This window comes from Musa acuminata, chromosome BXJ2-1 (assembly GCF_036884655.1).
Source record: "Musa acuminata AAA Group cultivar baxijiao chromosome BXJ2-1, Cavendish_Baxijiao_AAA, whole genome shotgun sequence".
In the NCBI taxonomy this organism is placed as follows: Eukaryota; Viridiplantae; Streptophyta; class Magnoliopsida; order Zingiberales; family Musaceae; genus Musa; species Musa acuminata.
The window spans coordinates 30,043,506-30,065,901 of record NC_088338.1 but is presented as its reverse complement, the minus strand read 5'-3'; the positions used below and the strand labels follow the sequence as shown (position 1 = coordinate 30,065,901).

Sequence of the window (22,396 nt, the reverse complement as noted above, 5' to 3'; positions counted from 1 at the left end):
GGGTTGATCTTTATAGTATTTCGTAAACATATAACTCAAACCCATTGGTTTAATATCTATGATCTATGGTTAGGAACTCTCAAAATCAAAGCAACATTGCTTGGGCTAAACACAACTAGGACACCACCAAAAGTGAAAAATGGATCCCTTTGTACAATGTTACAAAATACTATACAGAGCAGACTAATACGTAGGAATGTTAGGAATATCTATTATATTAGAAGGAGGTGTTCTCCTAAGGAAGATGACATAGCCTAGTAAAAATAGATATCATGCGACTAAACTCCTACCACTCAATTTACAAATAAAATGTATAAAATGATTGATATAACAATGATAATTAACTATATATTATGGAGGGAGTGACATGGAAGCTGAGGAAGCATGTGGTGGTGAATGAGGGGGTGACACAAGTGAGGATGAAGATGTAGGAATGGTTGATTTAGGCATATTCAACTTTACACCTTAAAAAAATAGTTATATATAACTTAATAATGATTAATATAATTTATTAAGTTATGATATATATTACTTGTAGTAGCTACTTGATCTACTTTCTTACCCCTAAGTCAAAGAAATCTACATCCTGGTGCTATTCTATTTATATACAAAATTAAATATTATAAATAAGAGACATTGTATCTAAAGTTTAAATATATAAAAGTAAAAAGTCATAGAAAGCGACTATTCTAAACGTTTGATATTTATAAATTATTTTCACTATGCAAAACATGTAGTTGGTGTTTCTCCAATTTCATCAATTAAGATAAGAAATATAAATCCTCTAAGATAATTATACACACACTAAAATAAGATTTGAAAAATATTACTTCTTTCAAGAGAAAGTTATATTTATAATTTCACACATGATTATAACTAAAAAAAAGAATTAATTAGCTCAAACCTCATTATGAACATAGAATACTATCAATAATAATCCTAGAAGGTGTTGCAAATATAATCACACTTCTAAATACCTCCACTAAGCTTACTGATCTAGACCCAAGATCTTGACATCTCAACAATAACAATTTCACCAACAAAGACTCTCTTTTAGTTTAGATCATCAATCTCCCATCATTTCATCAAAAGCTAATAAAATCCTTATATTATGTCAAAAATATAAATATCAATAATTAGTGAATAGTCAATCATTTTCATAATACAAAAACGAAACCTCCAAGGACTCTCACAATGTTAATAGGATTAGCACACATAATGAATCAACAAAAAAAAAGAGTTTCAAATAAAATTATCACTTTTTCTTTTTAAAAAAAGGGAGAAGTTTGTCATTGGAGAGGGGAGGATATTATCGATAATGAAGACACTACCATTTATAGTTGGAGAGAAGATGAGGTTGTCGTCGATGCAAATACTAGAGAGGAGCAAAGGAGTTCATCACTACCGGAGAGGGGAGGATGCCATTGCCGTTTGCAAATACCATAAAGGAGCAAAGGACTTTGTTGTTATCGGAGAGGAGCAGAGGAATTCGTTGCCACCAAAGAAGCGAGGATATCATTGTTCTTCATGGCCAAAGAGGAATAGAGGATTTTACTATCGCTTGAGAGAGGAGGATATTGTTGTCGTTCAGCGCTATAGAGGAGTAGAGCATGGAAAGAAGCATTGGTCTCTACTACCCAAAATCTAACCCGATTTACTTTGTAGAATTCGATCAAAATCCATTCGACCCATACTATGATCACAATTGGCCTGAACCAACGGATCAATCGAGTTTGAATCAAGCTACCCAATTCAATAAAAAGGATCAACCCAATTTTAAAGGTATTTTTGGTATTTTAAACAAAGGAGTTATCCGTGGTAAAAAATAAATATAGGGTCATCGTAAAATCTCATTATTATTTTTTTATAAATTACCTAATAAAAAAACCTCCCCCATTGCACTCACGTGGATTTCGCGTGAGCAAAGAAAAGAACTAGCTAGTTTCTGCACGATTCTTCTTCGCTGAGGTTTGTGTGTGTGCTTCCTTCCGACGGCGGCTTCGCGTCCTCCGATCAGAGCAGATCCAACAGGTCGGCGATGCAGCGGCGTGGCAGACCTCCCGTCCTGCGGGAGTCGTTGCTGACGAGGGCGGTGAGCTCGGTGTTCGCCTTCGTCCATCTCGCTGAGTTTGAGATCCTCTTCTTCCTCTTCTTCTTCGTCGCTTTCATCATATTCAAAGATCTGGTGAGTACATTTTGCCACAAGATTATCTTCACATAATTGTTCTTTTCTTCGACATCGTTCGAATGATAATAGCTTTGCTATTCGAATTAGGCTCGGGGTCGGGGAATTCACCCTTTATCGAGTAGAAAATCCCTAATTCACACTTTTAAGATTGTAAATTGGTTAAATCTTTACACTGATTGCAAGTTTATGCAGAAATGGTTTTTAATTAAGCTCGGTTTATTAGAAAGAAAATGAGATCGATTACTTTTTCAAGCATGCGCCTTCGTTCCCCAGTCGGCTTGATCTATTTTCTTCTCTTAATTGACCGGATGTGTCACATATTTCTCGCTATGAAGGTGGATGGAAGGAAAGCGTGGTAGGCTTATATTTATTTTTCTTAGTCCACTCAACTTGATGAAAAAATTCTGCTCTTTATTTATAGTTTTATTGATTTACTATATATATATCTGAAATTTAAGGCCCAGAGTTGAAACCAGGATTTATCAGGGGGCTCCAAGAGTAATAGAAAAGAATCGATATCATCATTATGTAAAAAAATGAATACTAATATTGTATTTATGTCTTCGCTAAAATTAAGTTAGGAAGTTTGCTCTAAAGATAAATATATGGAACTGTAAAAATTGGAAGCCACAATAATAAGAAATTATTAGTGATGTCATAGTTGTAGTCAGAATTTAAATTGTACCAATGAAAGGGCTAGTTCGCTGTCTTGTTATGTAACGGTGTCACGTGAGCACTTGTGGTGACTTTTTATCATGGCAGACCACCTTAGATCCTTTATCACGTGATTGTTTAGAGCTTGCTAAGTCTATGTTTATAATTTGTATTGTCTATCAAGTGTTTGCTGAAATATCTGCTTGTGGGATCTTGAGTTAAACGTTTCCTCTATTCCGTCTTCTCTTTTGTAAATCTTTAAGGGACCATAAGAGATTTCGAGGAGACTGACCTTTTGCAAATGGACATGCAAGGGTGCCGCATGACATAGACAAAACTAGCTAAATCCATGACATATATAATTGTTATAAAATTTTGATCCCCTTGAAGATAAAAAATCAATCTCTATATATGCTAGGTTTAGATAAGATATGATAATATCATCCATCATAGAACCTGTTGGAGTATGAAACCTATAGTACCTTTTAAGAAAAAAGTTTTGCTTGAGACTGAATCTAAAATTTTTATCCCTGAACATAATCCTACATATTCAATATATGAGAAAAAAGAAGGGAACCTTTTTTTTTGTTAGTTATGAAACTATTACTGATCATAAATGCTGTAAAATTTTAAATATTATGAAGGCCAAATGCATGCTTTGTGATACCATCTTCCATCATACAACTTGTTCCAGTGATATGAATAATAAAGAAGGATGCCCATATTTGTTAATTTTTACAATATCATTTAACACATGAATAGTAAGAGTAAGTAACTATGTTATTTCATTTTCGTTTCATGCACCCATCTTATCAAAATTAGATGCAAAGTTTTCCTTAGAAAAGAAAGGGACACCTATAAATTTACTGTCGGGACAAGGCCTAGCCATTACATGAATTACTTGGGCGGCCAAAAATAAAATTCTAGTAAATATCAACAAAGATCCTGAAAGTTATTAGTGCAAAATACAAGATCAGGATGGAAGTGAGCTACGAATGATATAATCAATATTGGTAGAATTGGTTGGGTCGGATCAATATGATCGGGATCACTTGAGAAATATTTTAAAATTATAAAAACTTAAAAATCATAACAATGGTAAAATGTTATTGAATGTATAATATTGTTTTGAAAATAGAAGTATTATATGTTAGTGTAAAAGATTCTTTTACCTTTGAAAAACAATGAACATTTATTCATTAAAAAATTATGTATATTTTTGCAAGAAAATAAAATAATTATTACAACATACAAATATATTATTGTAGTAAAAAATGTTTTATAATTTATGCAGAAAGATCCAAAATTTGTCAACTGAGAACTTAGATGTTAGCAATGGGTCCCATTTGTAGCCCTAGTGCTTTTCAAATTACCATGCAGATAAAGTCGAGGCTAATACAGAGATTAACAAAAAAAATCATTTGGACAAACAAGAGTGACTATGAATTTGATATTAATTCCAAATTTCATGATGTCTTCTTTCTTGATGTAGAATGCCTATTTCCTTAAGAGGTCCTCCCATTTTTTCTCCCCATATCCTTTCTTTTATCTTACACAGTGCTACTCAAATAAATTTACCATAATGCTGGTAGATGACAAATGCAGTTGTTGTAGTAAGTGACAAATGCATAATAGCAGGATCTTCTTCACTGTTTCACAAACATATACAAATGTTTCTTTTTTCCCCTCTAACTTAACTTCTGTCTTATCCTTTTGCTTCTTTTTGCTCTTCCCCACTTTTTCTTCTTTTGTGGTAGTCAATTGGCTAGAATTAGACAAAATCAACTAACACCAATTGGGTTTGATTTACTCAAACAAATTCCTTTGGAGATTTCTATAAGGATGAAAAATCAGACAAATTCAATTTGATACTTATTGTTGTATAGCATACTGATCAAGCAGTGACTGATGTTGCTAACTATAGACTTGAGTTCCGCAAAAGGTGGTCATGAATCAGTTTTTGGAGGATTGAGTTGGAGGATTTCTGTATGTTCTTTGACTCTCTAGGAGGATGTGCTTATGCTTGACCTTGCCATTGGTGAAGCATTGATAAGAAATAGATGGTTTATAGTATTAATATTTGGTCAATTCTTTACCAAGTTTTGAACCCACCCCTCATCTCACTTTATCGGTAGAAGAACGGATGAGGGTATAAACATGGGCCCATTAGCCACTATCATTATAGACATAGCTAAGGTGATGGTGTAAAATGGAAGCTACTCTGTTTGTAAAATGGTCTTTTTTATATGTAGTCAGATAAGATAATAGCTTTTTTTTTTAATTATGATGGGATAATAACCTAAAAGTTATGACATTGTTGACCTATATTTGACTCTTCTTTATGAGTGTTTTTGCATGGTGCCAAAGGAAGTATATAGTTGGTACATTTTGGAAACTATAGCAATGAGAAGATATTAAGGCTAAGCTTATAAAATGAAGTGAAAAGATGCTAAGGCTAAGCTTATTAAATGGATTGAGAAGGAAACAAACATTAGTAACTTCACAACAACAACAACAACAAGCTACAATGTTATAACTTTTAACTATTTGGGTTTGGCTACCTAGATCTTTTATTGCCATTGAGGTCTGGAAAAAGCAATATCTTCAGTTAAATTGAATCTTTATTTATAGTATTTATTAACATCGTCTTAGGTCTTTCTCTATATCTCCTTATGCCATCAAACACTAGTTATCTCATAACTTCTAACTGTAGCATCTGTAAGCCTCTTAAACACAAGTCCATACTATCTTGATTTCTTCTTTCTTATTTTATACATAAAATATACACCTAATTTTTCACAAATGACACCATTTTTTTTTAGTAATTTCACACATAAACAGCCAGTGTAAAACTACATCAGATATCATGCAAATGGATCTTAATCAAATTTCAATTTATGATTAGGTTGTCAACTGAAAGTAATGCAAGGTACCTTCACTACTTAGGTGTCCTGAATTGCAAACGATGGACTAGGAAGTTGCTCGAAAGTGGCCCATCACATTGGCACCTAGATGTGGTGCAAAGTAGGCAAGGATTCTCTTATTGCTTTGGGCTTATGCAAGCAAAGAAGTTAGTTCAAGAACAAAGGATTATGTTAGCAAGATAGAACATAGGAATACTTTTAGGAAAAAGATTAGAATTGTGGATACTATGATTAGAAGAATATATATTATTTATTTACAAGAAACTAAGTTGGTAAGAGAGAATTCTAGCTAGATTGATGGTTAAAATTTGCCAAGTTGGTAGGAGAAACTAAGTTATTGCTTTGATTTAAAATTTGCTATATCAGAAAAGTTAAACACAGAAATGGTGTAGGAATTATGGTTTATAAGAGTCTTAAGAACAATGTTGTAGATGTGAAAATATTTAGAGATAGAATTATAATTCTAAAATTTGTCTTAAGAGAAGATGCCTTGAATGTCATAAGTGTTTATGCCCCTTAAGTTGGACTAGATAATCAAATCAAAAGAGAATTTTTGGAAAATTTAGATGATCTCATTTAAGGAATACCTATACGGAAAAGCTTATAATTGGATGATAGATTTGAATGATCATGTAGAAAAAACATACATTGAATTTAAAGGGATGCAAGGGACTTTGGTTATGAGGAGTGAAATAAAAGTGGTGGTATAATAAATAGTAAAAAAGATAAACATTTGATTACTTATAAGTGTGATTACAAATAGTTAGATTGACTTTTTTCTTACTAGAAAAGGTTGATAAAGTTATATGTAAGAATTGTAGAGTTATACCCGGCGAAATTTTGACGAATCAACATGGATTAATGGTATAAGATATTTGTTGTAGAAAATCGAAGAAGATAAAGATAGATGGTGAAGTTTTAAAGATGATAGTATAAGGATTTTTAATAATAGGATGAAAAGGGAGATGACTTAGAACCTAAAATATGACAATATTAATATTATTTGGACTACGATAATCAATAAAATTAAGAGCTTAACAAAAGATATCTTTGGCGAAACTGTAAAGGTGTAGCCTTAATAGAGAGTTGGTGGTGGTGTAAGGAAGTTTAAAAAGCAATTATTACTAAAAGATCATGTTTTGCAGATTGATAAAATTGTAAAAAGGAGAAAACAATAAAAAGATATAAGGAATCTAAAAACGAGGTTAGGATGACAAGGCGTAAAGCTTATAATAATTTTTATAAGAAATTAGATACTAAAAATGAAAAAAAAATATATATCAAATTGCTAAAGCTAGGAAAAGAAAGCGTAAGAATTTATATAATATTAGATGTATTAAAGATGAAGATGAAAGAATACTTGTTGATGATAACGAAATTAAGAAAAGATGTAGAAATTATTTTTATAAATTATTTAATGAACATTCCATAAATGACTTTAACGATATATAATAGTGATAGATTTAATAATCATGGATTTTTTCATAAAAATTAGAGTTATTGAAGTAAAAAAAACTTTAAAAAGATGAAAATAACTAAGGGGGAGACCTGTTGTTATCCCTATCGAGGTTTAGAAAAGTTTAAGAGATTAAGGAGTAGCTTGATTAATTAGTTTAGTTAACAATATTATAAGGTTCAAAAGATGTTTGATGAATAAAAGTTTCTTAGTGCTAATTTACAAGAATATAGGTGATAATTTATAATTATTCTAATTATAGACGGTTAAAATCATGAGACATATTATGAAACTTTGGAAAAGAGTTATCGGAAGTAAGATAAGATTTGAAACAAATATCTCTGAAAAACAATTTGATTTAATGCTTGAAAGAGCACAATAGAAGTTATTTATTTATCAAAACAATTAATGAAAATTATAGAGATAAAAGATTTGTATATGGATTTTTTAATTTAGAGAATAGAGATTTATTATTATGGATTTTAGAAAAGAAACATGTATTCATTAATTATATTGATGTTATTAAGGTTATGTATGATAATAATACTACTATTGTTAGATTATAGGGAGTGCATCCAGTGAGTATCCTATTAGTAAAAGATTACATCAAGGATCTGTTTTATGTCTCTTACCTTGTCACATTGATAATAGATGAACTTATTAGTCATTTATAGAATAGACCATTATTGTGTATGTTATTTGCTAATGATATTAATGTAAAACAGAATAGAGAGAAGAGAGAAATAGAGAGAAAGCAAGAGAGGAGTGTAAGAGACTACAAGAGAGAAGATGCAAGCCTTTTTTCATTCAAATATGAAGTGTTTGATCCATTGACAAGCCTCACTATTTATAGGGGTTTAGGAGCCTTGATACAATCAATGTAAGTAATGAATTTTAAGAATAATCTCCTAGGAAACATGTATGTCTTTTGGAATTCCAAAATATGACTTTTAGGATACCCAAATAGTAAATGAGTGCTCTTAATATAAATGGAGTTCCTAGGTTGGCACCTAGAAAAACCAAAAGACTTCAATTTTCAACACAACTTTTAGATATTCTATGCCAACTAATTAATAATTTTTTATTGATTTCTTTACCTAAAATAAACATTTCTAAATTTCTTTATAAAGCTAGATGGTTCTCCATCACAAGGTTCGCAATATCATACCGTACCGGTATTTCGACCTGGGCTCGGTACCGGTACGGTACGGTGTATCGAGCGGTACACCCAGGTGTACCGAGCACTGTAGCACTGCTACAGTGCGGACTGGTACCGGGCGGTCTGCGTACCGTTGGCCTGTCGGACCGGTATGTACCGCCCGTACCGGGCGGTACGATTCGGTATGGCAGACACTGCTCCATCATTCTCCCATGGTGGAAAAAAACTCGACTCCGGGGAGTGATCTGTAAAGTATTGGTCCAATAATTCTGATGCAAAGTCATAAAGTTCCTCCAATAAAATCCTAGTGGCATCAAAAGCTAGACGATCATGCCACTTGACAAGGAAGTGTTGAGTAATGCTAGTAGCAGATGTAACAAGGCGGTCATCAAGAATGACTTCTATGTCATCCCTGTGTCGTGAGAGAGTCTATGCTTTGAGAGGATTGTCACTTGTAAGAATACTAGTAGACAAAGGAGGCTAAAAAATACCATGATATGGAGTTTAATTCTCCATATTGAAAATTGAACTAATATTTAAGTCAGAAGGTAAATTGAGCATATATGTATTTAATCCTAGTTTATGGATAATGGGGAAAGAACTAATGGCTCGGACATGCAAGTTCTCGAATGAGTTTTTAAGAAATTTCTCAGGACAAATGTGAACCAAGATATAATCACCAATTTGAAACTCTTTAACTCTTACGATGTGCATTAGCAGCAAGTTTGTAACTTTCATTACTTAGGACAATTTTATATCGAATCTCAACATATAAATCATGGATATGTTGATTGAAGGAGTGAACTAGTTTTGAGGCACGATAGTCAAGTGGAAGGGGTGCAAGGTCAATGGGTGTACGAGGAGTATAGTTGAGGACAACTTCAAATGGACTTTTTTCAATGGAGCGGTTGATTGGGTTATTGTATGCAAACTCTGTTGTGGGTAAGGTTAAGTTCGAATTTTTCGGTTTCTCCCCAACTAAATATTTAAGAAGATTTCCTAAGGAACGGTTAATAGTCTCAATTTGACTATCAGTCTGGGGTGAAAGGTTGAAGAGAATTTCAATATTGTGCTAAATAGTTTCCACAAAGTTTTTCAAAATAGCTAACAAATTTTACATCCTTATCGGACACTATGGTTGAGGGCAAATCATGTAATTTAACCACTTCTCGAAAGAATAATTTAGCAATGTGTGAGGCATCATTGGTCTTATTCCATGGGATAAAGTGGGTCATTTTTTGAAAATCGATCAACAACAACCAGAAGAGTCATGGCCACGAGCTGTTTTGGGAAGTCTAAGGGCAAAATCTAAACTTACATCTTGCTATGATGAGTATAGAATAAGTAATGGGGTGTATAGGTCAGTATTGCGTTTGTGAGTTTTGACAATTTGACAAGTGTGACACTACAACACTACTCGAGCAACCTATCACTTTAAAGACGATCAGTAAAATCTATCCTTGATTAATGCAATGGTTTTGTCTCGGCCTAGGTGACTTGCTGATCCACTTGCATGTATTTCCCAAATAAATCTCGAAGGGAGGAATGGGGAACACATAATCTAGTGGATCGAAAAAGGTAACCATGCCTAAGAATGAAGTCTATATGCTCACGATAGTTTCTATTTTGGATTTCTTGATAGATGTGATTAAATTCTAAACATTGGGTATATACTCTTTCTTTAATTGCTCAAATCGTATTACCTTGATACTCATGGTAGACAAGATTGTAGAAATTCGACTAAGGGCATCAACAACCTTGTTTTGAGTGCTAGAATAATGCTTAATTACAAAAGAGTATTCATTAAGAAACTCACCCCACTTTGTCACGGACAAACTTCGAAACAGGATGTTTGATTTAATGCTTATGTATGTTCGTGTCTCTTGGTATGTTCATGCTTTGCACAGCACGTAGAGGGACGATCGAAGGCTTAATAGTCCCATTTTAGTTGGGTTTGGTGGCAGTTTTAGGCTTGTAAATAAAGGTTGTGTCATGTGGACACTTGTGAGAGATTTTCAGTTTGTAATGGATCATTTTGACCCTTTGTTGTGCAACTGTTCAGAGCTTGTAAAGTTTGTTTGTAATTTGCATTGTTTATGAAGTGTTTCCTGGAATGTTTGCTTGTGGATCCCGAGTGAGGCATTTTCTCTAACCCGTTTTCTCTTTTGTGGGTCCTAAGGGACCATGGGAGGCTTCGGGGAGGTTGACCTTTGCGGACGGACACGCAAGGGTGCCGCACGACTTAGGCAAAACTAGTTAAGTCCGTGACAGATGGTATCAAAGCGGGACAAGCACTCATAGAAACACTTAGCATGCAAATGTGGGGGACCTAACGGGGCCGCGTTGAGGGCAGTTAGCACACGCGCGATCGTTTGGGGGAAAACGGGCATGGAGATGTAGGGAAAAGGAGTCGCTCGGAGGAGCGAGCATCTGAGATTGACATTTATAGGAATGGCCAACCCTTCGCGCAAGAGGCACCACGAGAACAGGCAAGCTTGGAAGAATGTGGAGCCCACAAAGGTTGGGATGGCTGAGTTTGAGCTACGGCTCAACGTTGACAACTATACTTGATGGTGCTCAAGGAAAGCGAGGCGCTTGGTAAAGGATGAGACCATGCAAGGTGGAATGAGTTGCTCAGCGACCGAAAGAGTTGTGCAAAGCTCACAGAGGTGAGGGAAATTGCTAACTCAAAGAATTCAGTACTCATACATGGGCTTGTATACGGACGATGGAATGTTCGCGGCCATCCCAAGGCAACCGAAACTCGGCGCCATGGAGCATTGAAACTTTCTCTTCGGCATGTGAAGGATACGTCCGTAGGAGGTTGAAGTGTGCAACGAGTTCAGCATGTTGTTAGGCCTTGAGTGGTGCAGCGGGGGCTGTATTGACGTGGAGTCGCAATCTAGCAAGTGCGTTTGTAGGAGGCAGAACAATGCACAGTTTGTTCAGCAAATCGGAGTAGTCCAAGGGGATGGTGGTCTCCGAAACGAAGAGAGATGTTGCTCCAACGGGATAGTTATCCAGGAGGAATAAGTCCCGGCTCTCCAGAGAGAGAATCATGTGGGACAGACCTCACATGTTGAGGAGTACCTCAACAAACAACAACTCCACGAAGCTCAATGGATTGAGCAAGCGGCGAGGAGTCATCGCATGATCTCGCTCGAGAGAATGCATTGGTGGATGCATTGCGAGATTAAGTGGGGGAGCGACCCAATGCAACACAAACGAAGGCACACTTGAAGTCGATATGGAGATCAGACTCAAGGGAGGGCTGACCCGTGGAATGGTGGGCGCGAGGGCCACCATCAACTCAATGCAAAAACGAGGAGCGGAGCAACTTGGGTGTAACTTGGTGAAGTACCCAAGCCGCATGAAGGGAGACAACATAGAAGATGGAACATGGAGCGGAGGCACAGTGCTTTCCTTGGATGGAGGTGAAGGACATGAACTCTTGCAGAGGCAAGAGCAGGATCATGTTGTTCCATGGGTCCTTCATTCTGACGGAGCAGATTCATCTTGCATGGTGCCAAAGACGAAGGGAGCTTCTGGGCACATGCACCTTATCTCGAAAAAGCATTTGATGGAGGAACTAAGGTGACTCAATTTGCGGAGGCGAAGTTGGGTTTAGAAGGCCTTAGCACGGGGCAAGAGGACGCGGAGGCGAGTACTCTTGAAGAATATGCCACAGATTTACCAGTCAAGTTGCTAGGCAGGAAGCGGTGCGCAGCATAGATTGTGCTGGTAGGGGCAGAGGCCCAGGATTGAGACAATGTTGCACCATTTTCAGCGAAGTCGGTGGACTTCGGGAGCTACTAGGCGATGGACTGTCCTAGAGCGGTGCTTCATCTAAGTGTGACCCAAGAGTGGGTGGATGAAGTGCCAAAGGAGCGAACAAAATCGAAGGTGGAAGAGACCCTGCGATGTATTGGCAGAGGCCACACATAGAGGGATCACAATTCGAGTTCATCCCATAAGGATCAGAATGCAATAGAGATGTCACCAGGAGGTGACATGGTGCAGGGGATCGTGGTGGAACAGTTCGTGGCAATGCGATGCACACGACATAGTTCCGTGAGGGACTAGATCATACGGAGGTATGATCGAGAGCTACTGGAAGCTCCACTTCGGTGAACAACACGACGGCAAGAAGGGCTATGGATTCAAGGAGTGAAGGCCACGGTACGGCAGAGGCGGCTCTTCCGTGCGTGCATTGAATTTTGCATCGGATGTAAGTCTTGGTCATCAGCATATGGGGGCTGTGTTTCACTAAGGAAAAAGTTTGAATGCAAGTGCCAGTAAGTCCCATTGGAGGGACTTAATCATGTAGAGGTATGATCGAAGCAGTTGGAGAGTTGGACTGCTCCAAAGCCCATATTCGCTTAAGGGAGCCCGACACGTCAGAGGACAAGGTCGAGTAAGCGAATGTTGTTACCAAGGAAGCTAAGGAGAACAGAATCGTTGCAAACCCTATAACGTGATGGCAGAGGCCATGTATGGGAGTTGCAGTCTGTCTTTCCATCGACCAAAGGGATCTGCTTGGAGAATACCGAGGTGTTGAAGCAGGGGGTCAAAGTTTGCGAGGCGATGCTCGTTAAAGCTCCAACCAGCATCCACCCAGTTCAAGCAGCATGAGGCATCTGAGAGACTGACGCATAGTAAGGATGGTCTTTTCCTTCATTTGGAGGATCCGCAGGAATCAACAAGGATCAACACAACTCAGCCAACCCCACACCAGAGTCAGAGTCATTGGTGAGTTGAAGCAGCATGGCGGATCAAAGGTTCGACCACTCAAAAACAGCAGCGGAGAGCAACTGGGAGCCAAGAGGCACATTGCAACTGGAGCAGAAGATTGAAGACTCAGTAAAGGCGAAGAGTTGCAGTGTTCACAAAGGCTTCGACGAGGACATCGAAGGAATAAGTGGGGGAGAATGTCACGTACAAACTTCGAAACAGGATGTTTGATTTAATGCTTATGTATGTTCGTGTCTTTTGGTATGTTCATGCTTTGCACAACATGTAGAGGGATGGCCGAAGGCTTAATAGTCCCATTTTAGTTGGGTTTGGTGGTAGCTTTAGGCTTGTAAATAAATGTTGTGTCATGTGGACACTTGTGAGAGATTTTCGGTCTGTAATGGATCATTTTGACCCTTTGTTGTGCAACTGTTCAGAGCTTGTAAAGTCTGTTTATAATTTGCATTGTCTATGAAGTGTTTCCTGGAATGTTTGCTTGTGGATCCCGAGTGAGGCATTTTCTCTAACCCGTTTTCTCTTTTGTGGGTCCTAAGGGACCATGGGAGGCTTTGGGGAGGCTGACCTTTGTGGACGAACACACAAGAGTGCCGCACGACTTAGGCAAAACCAGCTAAGTCCGTGACAACTTGGCATATCGAGTATTTAACTTCTTTTGGGCCTTTAAGTACATTAGGATCTAGTGGTCAGACAATAAGACAAACTCTTGCGATAGAAGAAAATATCGTCAATACCTAAGACATTGCACAATCACATAATTCTTTATCGTAGGTAGAATAATATTGTTTTGCATCATTGAGTTTCTTATTGAAACAGACGATAAATTAACCCTCTTGACTTAGAATTCCTCTTTTGCCAATACCAAAGACATCATAAGTGGGGCTAATTACATATTACTCCCTGTAATTAGTTATCTTTAGTATCCCAGTTCCTACACTTTCAAAAATTATATTGGGATCTCTATATTTACGAAAATGAAACATTGAGATCCTTATAAATGATTAAAAAAGTAATTTCACAAGATTAGAAATCAAGAAATAGAGAGGGGTTTTGTTGGAGCAACGTGGTTAAATATTTCACTTTCGTAAGTATAAGAATCTCAATGTAACTTTTGAAAGTACAGGGATTGGGATACTAAATGTAGTTAATTATAGGGGGTAATCTGTAATTACCCCTCATAAGTGACCTCAAAAGGTTTACTAAAGTCAGGATGCCTAAGAATAGGAGTGGTCGTCATTCTCGTTTTGATGTTAGCAAAAGCTTTAGTAGTGGCCAGGGTCCAAAAAAACTCACCCTTCTTTTGGCAATCAATGATAGGTGCCATGGTAGAACTAAACCCTATAATAAATCTCCTATGAAAAGAGACTAATCTATGGAAACTTTGAATCTCATAAAAGGTTTAGACTCAGGCCACTATAAAATGACGCAGATCTTTTCTGGATCAGTGGCAATACCTTGGGTAGAAATGATGAAGCCTAGGAATAGGACATGGGTTTGCATGATCGACCACTTTTTCAAATTAACAAAGCTTAGCAACTTGAAGGGTAGTATCTTGATCTTTATCAAGATGTTGTTAAAGCAGACTACAATAAATTTGCCTTTGTAGGGTTGTAAAACTTGATTTATGAAGTGCATGAAAGTGCTTAGGGCATTGCATAAACCAAAGGGCATGACTAACTACTCGTATAAGCTATCTTGAGTTTTAAATGTTGTTTTTGATTCATCACCAAGTCTAATACGAATCTGGTGGTATCAGCTTCTTAGGTCAAGTTTCAAAAACAAACTAGATCCAACGAGAAGGTCTAGCATATCTTCAAGTTGAGGAATCGGGAAGTGATATTTGATTGTTATTTTGTTGATCGCTCAACTATCGATACATATCCTCCTAGACCTATCTTTCTTAGGGGTTAACAAGGCAAAGATAATGCAAGGAGCCAAGGATTGAGGCTGTGTCACACAAATCCTTTATCTAAAAGTTCTTTAACTTGCTTGTTTACCTCGACTCTCTCCTTATGATTCATCCTATAATATGAGAGATTAAAGAGCAGCGATCCTGGGACAAAGTCAATGACATATTTGATTCCTTATAATGGTGGCAACTTACTAGGTAATTATGAGGATATGCCATCAAATAATTCATCTAATAAGGATTTAACCTCAAGAGTTAGGTCAGGAATAGTGCAAGGGCCAAACATTTCTCTGGTAATGATGGCCATACAAAATTTGTTGTCTAGACTCTTTATTTTAAAAGATTTAGGATTCAGTAAGTAGAGTCCCTTGGTAGTTGGGGCTTATGGAAGAGACTAGGGAGTTCCTAATTTGACTTTTTATGATGATTTTGTTGGTCGCAGGTGATGTTTTTGCCTTTGTATCGAAAAGCATAGGTGTTTTCTATTCCATGGTTGATAACATCAAAGTCATATAACCAAACCCAACCTAAAAGAATGTGGGCATGGCATTGGTAGGAAGTCATAGTAATTCTCATCCCGGTAATTGCTTATTTTGATTGGTACCAAACATCTCTCAGTCATAGGTAAAGTGGTTTTGTCAACCCAGGCTACTTTAAATGGGGTTGAATGTGACTACCTTAAGGTTTAGTCTCTTGATAGCAGATTTTGAGGCCACATTCATAGTGCTACCCCATTATAACAAACTTACAAGTTCTTTTCCCATTTCGGATAAAAGTATGAAGGATACTTTTCGTCTCCATTAATTTGAATCATTACTAGTAAAGAGAATAATACATACAATATTAACATGGGCATCTTCAATTTTTAGTCCATTTTCGTCACCTGAGTGGGCTTCGTATTCAACTACTTGTTTTACTTGATTTGATCCTGGGTTGTTTTACGATAAGGGTATATTGAGGATATTGAGAGGCAATGTGACCTCTATTATGGCAATAATGAGAATCAGTGGTTGAACGAGTTGGATGATTCATGGTTGGGCCAAGATTATTGCTAGTAGTGGGGATTTTTTTGACTTGATAGAACCACTTTTTGGGATAGATTGAGAAATAGTGCTATTGTCGAGAAATTGAGAAGATGCTTGACGAATTGGATAGAGTTTGATATACTTAATCTCAAGAGCTCGTCGGGAAGCTTTCTCCATGGTGTTAGGGAAACTAAAGAGACTTCTCGTTGGATGTTAAACCTTAACCCATTAACAAATCTTCGGACAATGATGATTTAGTCCTTTATTTCACACCTAAGTGAAAGTTCTTCAAATCAAGCTAAATAACCTACCACACTAAAATTCAACTGTTTAAGGTTAACAATTGTTCAATTAGATGGCTGTGAAAGTAGGTTGGCAAATATTTTTTCTTTAGTTTTTGTTTCATGACTTCCCATTGAGTGATGAGAGACTCTCGACAGTGTTCAATATTACGTTGGACATGTTGGCAATATTTCCTAGCGAACCCCACCATTTTCATTGTTGCAAATCATACATGTTTAATATCATTATTCCATGCCACTCAAAGTAGTCTTCTATACTATCTAACTAGTCAACGAACATATTTGGGTCAAAACTACCATCAAAGTCTAGCACATCCACTTTGACTCTTTTAGCCATTTCTCCCGGATTGTCAGCAAACCTAATTCGTTGGCCCATTACTTGGGTTTGTTGATTTTTAGTAGGTTCTAGGAATTCATCATTAAGGTCAAAAGCTTCGTCATCAAGAATTGTTTGAGCATGATTGTGAATAAGTGCCTTATAGGTAGACCTAAGATTCGTTCGAAGTGGAGCTTGGGCAGTAAGCAAAATTCCTTGATTTGAAGTTGTGGATTGTGGAGAATGGACATGTTGCCTAACTAACTCATCAACCTCCTCATTCGTAGGTCGTTTTTCAAGGTGTTGGAGAGCTCTTATGACTTAGGTCATTAAGTCGTATAATTGGTTCAACACATGTATCATGATCTCCTAGTTTGGTCCTAAGGGTATCTATCTGACTCTGTTGGTTTAGCGATTGATCAGGATTGGTTTGGTTTCTCTTGCTTAGACATGATTCCCATACTATCGACAATTTGTCTTTTGGTAATAATGTTGTTAATTGTTGCAATGCACAAGGTAGAAATGCAATGTTTCAAATGGTTCTCTCACTTTTTTTCTTAATTTTTTATTTTTTTTTAGGACAACTTTTTAAGGTTTAAAATCTAGTGGTATTGTAATTGTAGCTAAAGGGGAGAGAGAGGGTGATAAATAGAAAAAAAGGAGAAAATGGGGGAGAACCGATGAAAACCACATTCTAATGAAATAAATAATTTTTCTTTTCGACAAAAATATAGTGAAGTTTAAAAAAAACTTACCAGGCACCGAGAACTAAGTGGTCCACCAATTTTGTAGGGATAGTCACCCCAAAATCCAACTCCACATGCAAGGGTTGACGTTAGAGGTGCAAGAATCCTTGAGTGTTGATCAAAACTTTTGCTGCTAGTTGGAACCCAATAGGGTACAGGGCAGGTTTTTTGATGGCCCTGATACCAAAATGTTGTTATTCAGAATAGAGAGAAGAGAGAATTAAAGAGAAAGCAAGAGAGCAAGATAGCAAGAGAGGAGTGTAAGAGACTAGAAGAGAGAAGATACAAGTCTTTTTTCATTCAAATATGAAATGTTTGATCCATTGGCAAGCCCCACTATTTATAGGGATTTAGGAGTCTTGATACAATCAATGTAAGCAATGATTCTTAAGAAAATCTCCTAGGAAATATGTATGCCTTTTAGAATTTCAAAATATGGCTTTTAGGACACCTTAATAATAAAGGTGTGCACTTAATATAAGAGTACACTTAATACAAAAGGAATCCCTAGGTTAGCACCTAGAAAGATCAAAAGACTCTTCAATTTTTCTTACAACTTTTAGATATTCTAGGCCAACTAATTGATGACTTTTTGTTGATTTCTTTGCTTGGAATAACTTTTTTTGAAATCCTTTATAAAGCTAGATGGTTCTCCATCAGATATTATCTTAGTTGATGAGAGTATAAATGAAATTAATTCTAAGCTTGAGGTATAAACTATAAAGATAATACGTAGAAACTAAATGCTTTAGATTAAGTCGGGCTAAAACTGAATATATGAGATATAGTTTTAGTAATACTTGAATTAAATAGTATCATACAATTAAATTGGATGAGCAAAAAGTACCTTTAAGTAAAGGCTTTAGGTATTTTGGATCAATTATTCAATAAGATGAAGAGATTAATAAAGATGTTATTTGTAGAGCGAAAACATAATGTTAAAATGATGAGAGGCATTAAGAATCATGTGATCATTTGGTGTCTTTGAGACTAAAGAAAAAATTTTATAAAACAATTGTTAGACTAGTAATAATTTATGGATTTGAGTATTGGGAAGTAAAGAAGCAACATATACAAAAAAGGCTTGTGTTATTGAGATAAGAATGTTGAGGTGAACGTGTGGAATTACTAGGAAAGATAGAAACAAATATTTTTAATTATGAATAATTAATTATCACTTCAATAGAGGATAAAATGAGAGAGTATCATTTAATATGATATGAACATTTGATTAGGAGACATAAGTTGTGTTAATTAGAAGAGGCGAAAAGATTATTGTTAGTAACATGAGGAAAGGTGAAAAAAGACCTAAAAATATATAAATAAAAATTATAAATAAAGATTTAAATAATCTTAACATATGAATATTTACGGATCTCAATGGTCGAAAAAAGATCCATGTAGCCGATCCTAAATAGTCAGGACTTACGATTTTGTTGTTGTTGTAGTAATTTTATATATCCACCTCAGTATTATCATCTTAACAATAATATATATATATATAATTTTTTAGCTGTCCAACACTCAGACTCATAAGGAGTTAATAGCTTAACAAGTGTCTAGTAAAAACTTTCTTTTAATCTAAGGATACTCGGTGGTCACAGAAGACTCTTAACTTCTCTTTTCACTTTAATCATCCATTTTTTACTATATGAATGATATGTTTATCAAATTCTTCATCTTGTTGAATAATTATTGTAAGATATTTGAAATTTTTACCTATTGGAACATCTTGTTTATTCGATTTAACTATATCCTTAGTTCTTGTCTTACTATATATAATAGTACATCTTATATATTTAGTCTTAGTCTTAATATAGAACTTTTAATTTGTAAGATTTGTTTCCCTAATTTGAATTTAGAATTAATTCTATTTAAACTTTCATCAACATTTTCTGGTAGTAAAGATGCCATTTTTAAGGAATTGTTCAATAGCTAGCCTCACAAAATTTGTATAAAGGGAAAGACTCATTCAAGGAGGTGCCTCTTTGAGGCATCAACATTTACATATTGTGCATAAGAGCATACATCATCGAAGAGGAGAAGATGACGATACATTGAGGTGCATCTAGATTCCGAGGCTTCAGCCGAAAACTAACTTATGGGATTCTATTGTTGTTAGACAAGTAAGTTGACATTAATATAGACATGGTTGCATAGTTCATTAGTCTACCCTCCTTCCACATTATTTTATATTTTTATTGCAACTAAAATAATTTGAAATATGGACAATTTGATAACATTTGTGGCTTACATATTAAGTACTGGCTGAGTCATCAGAAAATGATGTGAATTATCATTTGATCTGCCACTAGGCTAATGAGGAATAAACCCTGACCACAAAAGTTCCATTGCATTGCACTTTCGCTTATCTTTTTGCCAAGGTTTATGTGGTCATTTTAGTTGAGGCCATTGAATAGTCGAGGTAGATGGGTGGTCTTTCCAAAGACATCGTGTGAAAAAAAACTGTGATGTTAAATTGAGTGATGCAAAGTTGATTCTGCAATAGTGCTGATGGACAAACATATACAAAGGACTTGTTTGTTACACTACGCACCTTGACTGGCATATCGAGAAGTTCAAAGGTGAGCCATCCCTACCTGCGGTTATGGTGGAACAGCCCACAAATAGAAGTCTGTCTATATTTGCCAGGTCTATTGGCTGGAGTCATTTCATGTATTTGTTATTCTGCCTTTTTTTTTTAAAATGATTAAGATGATTCATGCTTGATATAGAGTGCGTCAGAATTGAAAGGACTCTAAAATCAGCAATATTTGCTGATTCATGAAATGTCACAGTTATGTGTGTGTTTGTTGCATTAGCATGTCACATCCCAACATATGATTTATGGATACAACGTGTGTCTTAGTTGTAAACTGCATGTATGTGTCCGTGGAATTTTTATTCATCATTGATCTCTCTAAAAGTTTTAACCCTTTTCAGACATCACGACCTGAGTACAATCAGATCTTTGTAAAGAAGCCTGGTGGTGAAGACTTTTGGCCTTTTTAGGAGAAATCTGCTTCTCAAGACCTTAGAGAATTGGGCCATGAATCAGAAGTAGTAATATTTTCCCTGGTGTTTTCATCACAGGTGATGCTTTCTCCTGTATGTGAATCTTGCTATAACAATAATGGTGCATTTCACATGTCCTGGTGAGTATTATTTTCTCTGGAAACGAAAGTAGTACTTATGTTATTAGAGACCTATGCTTCTTTCCTTCTTTTTTTTGTATGGAGTTACGTGGTAGACTGTAGGTGTATCTTAGTGACTCCAGTTCAATCTGGAAATCGTCCATTACACAACATTTGACAGGAAAATGGAAAGTGTCACTTTACATAGTAGTTTTCCTTTACCTGAGAACTGTCGTATTGGAAGAAAGAAAGTGATGCTTCGTGTAGAGAAAGAAGACCTGCTGTAGTCTGTGAATTAACCAGACAAAGTAGGAAGCTGACTATAAAAGAAGTTTCTGCAATTATGTACATATTTGGTGATTTGAATGGCATTCTTAATAAATCCAATCTGTGTACTAATCGAGAAAAATGTCATGGCAAACGATAGATCTGCTTGCGTCTCTAGAATTGGGGCACAGATGAAAAGACATTGCAGGGAAAATACACGAGGCTTATTCCGTGTCAGCATGAGACGAGAGAGACAAGGAGTCAGCAGGTATACTGTAGATACTGTACACCCTTCTTGTTAATCCACAATTCTACTGTTGGTTTTTTATTCTGTAAATGTAAAGCGTTTCAAAATGCGAGGTTTCCGATGCAAATGGTATTCCTATTTGGATGCCATCATTCTACCTGTGAACATTCATTATCGAGGCAATACCTAATATGGTACATTATTTGATGGCTTCAAAATGTATTTATAGATTTGGTCCACTACTCTTACACCTAGCCAATCACATGGTACCACATCATCAAATGGTGCACTAGGACTGGACAGCCTGGCCATTGTAACTTGTAAAATTGTTGGCAATGCATCGATCATGAATCGAAACAGACCTAATCCTCCTCTCATGTTTGGTCCAAAGCAATCCACAGATTTACTCAACATTTTATAGTAGAAGGGAAATAAATAAATAAAGAGTTAGACACCATTTCTTCTTTTTCTTTATTGTGTAATGATGAGTGCGGAGTTTTTTTAGCAGTTAGGGCGAGTCAAAATCTTCCACATCCGTGTCAGTTGTTATTCTCTCTTTATCTTGTGCATAATAATAATCCACATGTTTGGTGTTCATAGACAGCAAACCAACGACGTAAATCAACTGCCCAATGCACCTCTCCGAGCCTATCATCATAGAGACGACCAAGTTCACTGTGCAACAAAGCAGTGAAGGGAAGGAACTTCTCGATCATATGCTTGGCAAAGTTGCCAAAGAATCATTCACCTTTATTGAGCCCATGGCGCATGAAGGTAACAAGAGAAGCAGATGAAGCCATCGGGGAGACGAACAATGGCCAACAGAAGAGAATGACACCAGTAATTATGAAATGGACATAATCAAAGTACAGAGGTTCAACGTATAAAAAACCCGGTAATACAATGCAAAAAGCTATTGGGCGATACAAAGTGACGATAAAATTTACAACTTCAATAGTAGAATGAACATCATCCTTGTTAATGTGTTTGCATAAAGCTGTTATAAACGAGCAAAAACTTTGAGCCACTGTACATTTGCCGTTCTTCGGAAAGTTGATCGGCATTAAGCAATCAGATTTACTGATACACTGGGAAAGTTTCTACCATGAATTGTTTCAAGACTTGATTGAGAGCCCACATCTACCACAGCAGCACATCCCAAGCACACGTACACCAGCACATGAAAGCAACCATTAGAACCTTGGTCTATCGTTATTTGATCTGGTCCCATTTTGAGCTCGATTCTTACTCAGGGCTGGGGGGCGGGGGGGCGGTAGTGTGGGGTGTTTAGTAGTGTCACATCTCATCGACTTTGAATTC

The 22,396-nt window shown here is 36.3% G+C and overlaps 1 long non-coding RNA gene across 1 annotated transcript; it reads left to right on the top strand.

Annotated features, from left to right (window-relative positions):
• Positions 1-1,919: 1,919 nt before the first annotated feature.
• Positions 1,920-20,783, top strand: LOC135599090 (uncharacterized). The gene is made up of 2 exons (XR_010481829.1): positions 1,920-2,185; positions 20,372-20,783. It is a non-coding gene; the product is annotated as an uncharacterized LOC135599090 (long non-coding RNA).
• The last annotated feature ends 1,613 nt before the right edge of the window (positions 20,784-22,396 follow it).